This window comes from Bubalus kerabau, chromosome 23, assembly GCF_029407905.1.
Source record: "Bubalus kerabau isolate K-KA32 ecotype Philippines breed swamp buffalo chromosome 23, PCC_UOA_SB_1v2, whole genome shotgun sequence".
NCBI lineage: Eukaryota > Metazoa > Chordata > Mammalia > Artiodactyla > Bovidae > Bubalus > Bubalus kerabau.
Window position 1 is genome coordinate 14,091,416 of NC_073646.1, and position 7,985 is coordinate 14,099,400.

At 36.9% G+C, this 7,985-nt stretch overlaps 1 protein-coding gene across 6 annotated transcripts in view; it reads left to right on the forward strand.

Annotated features, from left to right (window-relative positions):
* The window catches only part of MRTFB (myocardin related transcription factor B), a 319,142-nt gene that overhangs the window by 218,870 nt on the left and 92,287 nt on the right, over nt 1–7,985 (forward strand). The gene's annotated exons all lie outside the window — the stretch shown is intronic.

A 7,985-nucleotide genomic window follows, 5' to 3' on the forward strand; every position in this document is an offset into this window, starting at 1 on the left:
TCACTTCTTATTGAATAACTTTGAAGATCATGTTCTGGGCTTGCTGCTATAGTTAATGCTAAGATGAATAGCATTGCACATAAGTCATTTTACTTCTATATTTATTCCAGAATATTTCTTTAGAATAAAGTCATAAATATTGAATTACAGGGCCAAAGAATTTAGATCTCTTTCTGGGTTCTTTAATATGTTTCCAGGGACTCTCTAGAAACATGATACCAATTTATACTTTTATTGGCAGTGTTTGACAGTATTCACAGCATTTTATCTATTTGAAAAATTTTTGTCATTAAAATTTTTTAAAGTTGAGTCATGTTTTGTGTTGCATACACTGAAATGCACAGCCCTAACATGTACAGTGGGCTGTTTTTAAACTTTATTTTGAAATAATTTCTGATTTAAAGTTACAAAAAAAATACAAATCCTTTATATTCTCCATCCAGATTCCTCAAATGTTAATGTCTTAATTAAACTTGCTTTTTTGTTCTCTTTCCATATCTATGCGTAATGTGTTTCCCTGAACATGTGAGAGTAGGTTGCAGATGTGTTGCTTTTTTACCTGTAAACACTTAGGTGTGTGTTTCCTAAAAGTAAAGATACTCTCATTTAAACGAAGTACAATTATTTAAATCAGAAATTAACATTGATACAGCACTATTGACCAATCCCAGACCTTATTCAAATCAAGCCAGTCATTCCAGTAGTATCCTTTGTAGCAAAAGAAATAAAGTGAATTTTCCCTGTTTCACAATCCAGTCCTGGATCACATGTTGCATTTAGTTGTCTGGTCTCTTAGTCTCCTTTAAAATGGAATCTTTTCTGTAGTCCTGTACTTTTTCTTTTTTCATCTTTTATAAAGTTTTTGAAGAGTACAGGTCAATTATTTTGTGGAATGACACTCCATCTGGGTTCATCTCTTTTGTCTGCTCATGATTAGACCAGGTTGTTCCCCTTTGGCAGTAAGATCACAGAAATGATGCTCTGTCTTCTCAGCTTTCTCTTTGTAATTTTGTAATTAATATTAAGCTGGTGCAAAAGTAATTATGGTTTTTGCATTGTTCAAATTGCCGTTTAACACCTGAGTGCATTTTAAAATACGTGGTTATGTTATGCATCATTTTAATACACATTTCTCACTTTATGTTTTTTTTGTTAATGACTTATTACTTACTGCTTATTTTATATTTACTTTAGGGAAATGATGTTAGGTAAAAAGCAGTTTCGAGAAATTTTCTTATTTGAGTTCAAAATGGGTCGTAAAGCAGTGGAGACAACTTTAAACGTCAACAGTGCCTTTGCCCCAGGAACTGTTAACGAATATACAGTTCAGTGGTGGTCTAGAAGTTTTGTAAAGGAGACCAGAATCTTGAAGATGGAAGAGCACAGTGGCCTGCCATCAGAAGTTGATAATGACCAATTGAGAGGATCATTGAAGGTGATCCTCTTACAACTACATGAGAAGTTGCCAAAGAACTCAGTGTCGACCATTCTATGGTCGTTTGGCACTTGAAGCAAATTGGAAAGGTGAGGAAGTTGTATAAGTGAGTGCCTCATGAGATGACTGCAGTTTAGAAGAATCATTTTGAAGTGTGGTCTTCTGTTATTCTATGCAACAACAGCAAACCATTTCTTGATCAGATTGTGATATTCAACAAAAAGTGGATTTTACATCAACCAGCTCAGTGGTTGGACTAAGAAGATGCTCCAAAGGACTTCCCACGGCCACACTTGCACCAAAAAAGGTCACGGTCACTGCTTGGTGGTCTGCTGCCTTTCTTATCCACTACAGCTTTCTGAATCCTGGGGAAACCATTACATTTAAGAAGTATGCTCAGCAAATCCATGAGATGTGCCAAGAACTGCAATGCCTGCAACCAGCATTGGTCAAGAGAAAGGACCCAATTCTCCACAACGCCTGACCACACATTTCACCACCACACATAGCACAAGTTGAACAAATTGGACTACAAAGTTTTGCCTCATCCACCATATTCACCTGATCTCTCACCAACCAACTACCACTTCTTCAACCATCTCAAAAACTTTTTGCAGGGAAATTGCTTCCACAACCAGAAGAAAGCAGAAAATTCTTTCTAAGAGTTTGTCAAGTCCCCACACATGGATTTTTACACTGCAGGAATAAGCAAACTTATTTCTCATCGGAAAAAATGTGTTGATTGTAATGGTTCCTATTTTGATTAATAAAGATGTGTTTAAGCCTAATTATAATGATTTAAAATCATGGTCCAAAACCACAGTTACATTTGTGCCAACCTGAGTCACCCTGCTTATTTAATTTATATGCAGAGTACATCATGAGAAACGCTGGGCTGGAAGAAGCACAAGCTGGAATCAAGATTGCCAGGAGAAATATCAATAACCTCAGATATGCGGATGACACCACCATTATGGCAGAAAGTGAAGAGGAACTAAAAAGCCTCTTGATGAAGGTGAAAGAGGAGAGTGAAAAAGTTGGCTTAAAGTTCAACATTCAGAAAACTAAGATCATGGCATCTGGTCCCATCACTTCATGGGAAATAGATGGGTAAACAGTGGAAACAGTGTCAGACTTTATTTTTTTGAGCTCCAAAATCACTGCAGATGGTGATTGCAGCCATGAAATTAAAAGACACTTACTCCTTGGAAGAAAAGTTATGACCAACCTAGATAGCACATTGAAAAGCAGAGACATTACTTTGCCAACAAAGGTCCGTCTAGTCAAGGCTATGGTTTTTCCAGTGGTCATGTGTGGATGTGAGAGTTGGACTGAAGAAGGCTGAATGCTGAAGAATTGATGCTTTTGAACTGTGGTGTTGGAGAAGACTCTTGAGAGTCCCTTGGACTGCAAGGAGATCCAACCAGTCCATTCTGAAGGAGATCAGCCCTGGGATTTCTTTGGAAGGAACGATGCTAAAGTTGAAACTCCAGTACTTTGGCCACCTCATGCAAAGAGTTGACTCATTGGAAAAGACTCTGATGCTGGGAGGGATTGGGGGCAGGAGGAGAAGGGGACGCCAGAGGATGAGATGGCTGGATGGCATCACTGACTCGATGGACGTGAGTCTCAGTGAACTTTGGGAGTTAGTGATGGACAGGGAGGCCTGGCGTGCTGCGATTCATGGGGTTGCAAAGAGTCAGACACGACTGAGCAACTGAACTGAACTGAACTAAGTCCCATCTTGTCTGTCACCATATATATTAAAAATTAGGCATCCCCACTGCTGTCTAGTCTTCCCCCTTTCCGTATTGACTTTTTTTTAAGAACTTTTATAAAAAAATTAGTTTATTTTTGGCTGTGCTGGGTCTTCGCTGCTGTGAGGGCTTCCTCTTCAGTTGTGGCGAATGGGGGCTACTCCCTAGTTGCAGTGCACGGGCTTCTCACTGAGGTGGCTTCTCTGTTTCAGTGCACAGGCTGTAGGCACACGGGCTTTAGTAGTTGTGATGCGTGTGCTCCAAAGCACGCAGGCTCAGTAGTTGTGGTGCGTGGGCCCAGCCGCCCCACAGCATGTAGGATCTTCCCAGACCAGGGATCAAACCTGTGCCCCCTGCGTTGGCAGACATATGCCTATCCATTGCACCACCAGAGAGCCGCACCCCCCCTTCCATATTGTTAACACCATTCTCCGACAGTGAGACCCTCCTCCCATCATCTGCAGTATGTTTTCTTATATATTTAATTCTTAAATTCACATAGTTTCAAAATCACAAACTCATACCACTGTAAAAAATAAATTCACAGTGTAAGTTTAAGCTGTTCAGCATGATGATTTGAATTACTTACGTCATGAAATCTATAACCACAATAAGTTTAGTAAACATCTATCATCCCATATAGATAACAAAATGAGAGAAATAGAAAAAAAGTTTTTCCTCTTGAACTCTTAGGAATTACTCTCTTAAGTTCCACGTATAACATAGAGCAGTGCTAATTATATTTATTATGTTGCACATTACATCCCTAGTTCTTATTTATCTTACAAGTCAAAGTTTGTGCCTTTAGACTACCTTCATCCAGTGCTCTTCCCCTACCCTGACCTCTGTTAATCACAAATCTGGTCTCTTTTTCTATGAGTTCGTTTTTGAAGTATAATTGACCTACACCACTAGGTTAGTTCCTGGTGCACAATATAGTAATTCAGTATTTCCGTATGTTTCAAAGTGATCACCGTACAAAGTGTAATAACCATTTGCCGCCATACAAAATGTTACGTAATTATTGACTCCATTCCCTACACTTTACCTTCCACGCCTGTGCCTCATTCATTTTGTAATGGGCAGTTAGTACCTCTAAGTCTCCCTTACCTACTATTTCTCTCATCCCCATCATTTACCCCCTGACAACTACCTGATTGTTCTCTGTATGACTGTTTCTCTTTTGTTGTGTTTTGTTCATTTGTTTTGTTTTTTAGATTCCACATGTAATGAAATCACATAGTATTAGTGTTTCTCTGATTCATTTCACTGTGCATAATACCCTGTAAGTCCATCCATATTGCCACAAATGGCAGTGTTTTATTTTTTATTACTGAATAATATTCCTGTGTGTGTGTGTACTATATCTTCTTTATACAGTCATTTTTTTATGGGCACTTAAGTTGCTTCTATATCTTAGTTATGTAAATAATGCTGCAATGACCATAGGAGTTCATGTATCTTTTTGAATTAGTGTTTTCATTTTCTTTGGGTAGATACACAGGAGTGGAATTGTTGGATCATATGGTAGTTCTGTTTTTAATTTTTTGAAGAACTCCATGCTATTTTCTGCAGTGGCAACACCAGTTTACATTCCCACTATCAGTGTACAGTACTTGAGTTCCTTTTTTTCCACATCCTCACCAACACTTATTGTTTTTGTTTTTGTTGATAATAGCCATTCTGGACAAATGGGTGGTGATATCTCATTATGGCTTTGATTTCCATTTCCCTCCTGATAAGGAGTATTGAGTATCTTTTCATGTGTCTATTGGCCACTACATATGTTCTTTGGGAAAAAACGTATATTCAGGTCCTCTGTCCATATTTTTCTTGGGTTATTTTGTTGTTGTTGTTGTATCTTTTTGCCATGCTGTGTGACACGTAGTATCTTATTCCCCAACCAGGAATCAAACCTGTGCCCCCTGCATTGGAACCTCGGGACTGTCAGGGCAGTCTCTGGGTTGTTTGTTTTAATGTTGAATTGTATGAATTCTTTGTATATTTTGGATATTAACCCCTAATCAGATACATCATTTGCAAGTATCTTCTCCCATTCCATAGGCAGAATTTTTATTTTGTTGAAAGTTCCCTTTGTTGTGCAAAAGCTTTTTCTCTTGATGTTAACCCCTCTTGTTTACTTTTGCTCCTGTTGCCCTTGCCTAAGGAGACATGTCCAGAAATATTACCAAGACCTATGTCAAAGAGCAGACTGCATATATTTTCTTCTAATTTTATAGTTTCAGGTCTAACATTTAAATCTTTAGTCCATTTTGAATTTATTTTTGTATATAGTGTAAGAAAGCAGTCCAGGTTGATTCTTTTGCATGCCGCTGTCCAGTTTCCCCAACACCATTCATTGAAGAGGCTGTCTTTCCCCCTTTCTATATTCTAGCCTCCTTGTGGTAGTTTAATTGACATATAAACGTGAGCTCATTTCTGGGCTGTCCTGTCCATTGATCTGTGTGTTTTTATGCCAGTACTGTAATGTTTTGATTACTGCATCTCTGTAGTATAGTTTGAATAGGGAGTACGATACCTCCAATTTTGTTCTTTCTTTAGATTGTTTTGTCTATTCAGGGTTTTTTGTGTTTCCGTACAGATTTTTAGAAGTAGCTGTCCTGGTTCTGTGAAAAATGCCATTGGTATTTTGATAGGAATTTCATTGAATCTGTGGATTGCCTTGGGTAGTGGTCATTTTAACAATACTAATTTTTCTAATTCATGAGCACAGTATATCTTGCCATCGATTTGTGTTGTCTTCAATTTCTTTTAGTTTCTTTATCATTTTCTGAGTACAGGTCTTTTACCTCCTTAGATTTATTCCTAGGTATGGGATTGTTTTCTTTATTTCTTTCTGATAGCTTGTTGTTAGTGTATAGAAATGCATCAAACTTATTTGTATTAATTTTGTATCCTACAACTTTACCAAATTCATTGATGGAGCTCTAGTGGTTTTTTGATGGCATTTCTAGGATTTCCTGTATATGGTATCATGTCACCTGCAAACAGTGATGGTTTTACTTTTTCCTTTCCAGTTTGGATTTCTTTAATTTATTTTTTTTCCCTTATCTGATTGCTGTGGGTAGAGCTTTTTCAATACTGTGTTGAATAAACGTAGTGAGAGTGGGCATCCTTGTCTTGATCTTACAAGAAAGGCTTTCAGCTTTTCACCATTGAGTATAAGGTCAGCTGTGGGCTTATCAAATATAGCTTTTATGATGTTTAGTTGTGTTCCCTTTGTACCCACTCTGTTGAGTTTTTACCATGAATGGATGTTGAATTTTGTCAGTAGTTTTTTCTGCATCTGTTGAGAAGATCATGATTTTTATTCTTCAGTTTGTTAATGTGGTGTATCTCATTGATTGATTTGTGATACTGAACCATCCTTACATCCCTAAAATAAATTCCACTTAATCATGGTATGGTCCTTTTTAATGTATTGTTAAATTCAGTTTGGTAATATTTTGTTGAGAGTTTTACATCTGTGATCATGAGTGATGTTGGCCTATAATATGTGTGTGTGTGTGTATGTGTGTTACGTTCATCTAGGTTTGGTATTGAAGTGATTCTGGCCTGGTAAAATGAGTTCAGAAGCAATCCTTCCTTTGCAGTATTTTTAGAATAATTTCAAGAGAGTAGGTATTAACTCTTCTTTAAATGTTTGGTAGAATTCACCTGTGAAACTGTCTGGTCCTAGACTTTTATTTGTTGAGACTTTTATTATTACTGATTTATTTTCTTTCCTGGTAATCAATCTGCATACTTTTTTTCCTTCTATATTCCTTCTTGGGAGATGGTATATTTCTAGGAGTTTGTACATATATTTCTTCTAGGTTGTTCATTTTATTGGCATGTAATTCTTCATAGTCGTTTCATATGATCCTTTTTATATTTGTGATGTTGATTATAATTTCTCCTTTTTTATTTGATTTTATTGATTTAGGTCTCCTCTCTTTTTTTTTTCTTTATGAGACTGGATGAAAGTTTATCACTTTTGTTTATCTTTTCAAAGAACCAGTTCTTAGTTGCATTGATCTTTTCTATTTTTCATTTGGGGTGTTTTGTCTTTTTCATTTATTTCTTGTCTTATCTTCTGCTAACTTTGGGTTTTGATTGTTTTTTTCTAGTTCCTTTAGGTGTAAGGTTAAGATGGTGTGTTTGAGATTTTTCTTGTTCTTGTATTGCTATAAATGCCCTTCTTAGAACTGCTTTTCTCATCCTGTAGATTTTGGACTGTTAAGTTTCTGTTTTCCTTTGTCTCCGAGATATTTTTAAATTCCTGTTTGATCACTGATCCTGAATGATCAGTGATCCATTTTGGTGGTTTAGTGGCATATTGTTTAGCCTCCACGTGTTAGTATGTGTGTGTGTTTGTTGTGTTTTTGCAGTTTTCTCTTGTAATTGATTTCTAGTCTCATAGTGTTTGTGGTCAGAAAAGATGCTTACTATGATTTCAGTTTTCTTAAATTTGCCAATGCTTGTTTGTGGCTCAGCATATGATATAACCTACAGAGTGGCCCATGTGCACATGAAATGAATGTATATCCTGCTGCTTTGGGGTGGAATGTTCTATACCTGTATCTCTTAAGTACATTTGGTCATTAATGTGTGTTTTAGGCAAGTGCTTCCTTATTGATATTCTGTCATGATGGTCTGTCCATTGATGCAAGTGGGAGTGTTAAAGTCCCTACTGTTGTTTTACTGTCATTTTCTCCCTTTATGTCTGTTAATATTTGCCTCATGAATAAGTTCTCCTATTTGGGGTGCGATATTTTTACAATATTTTTTAT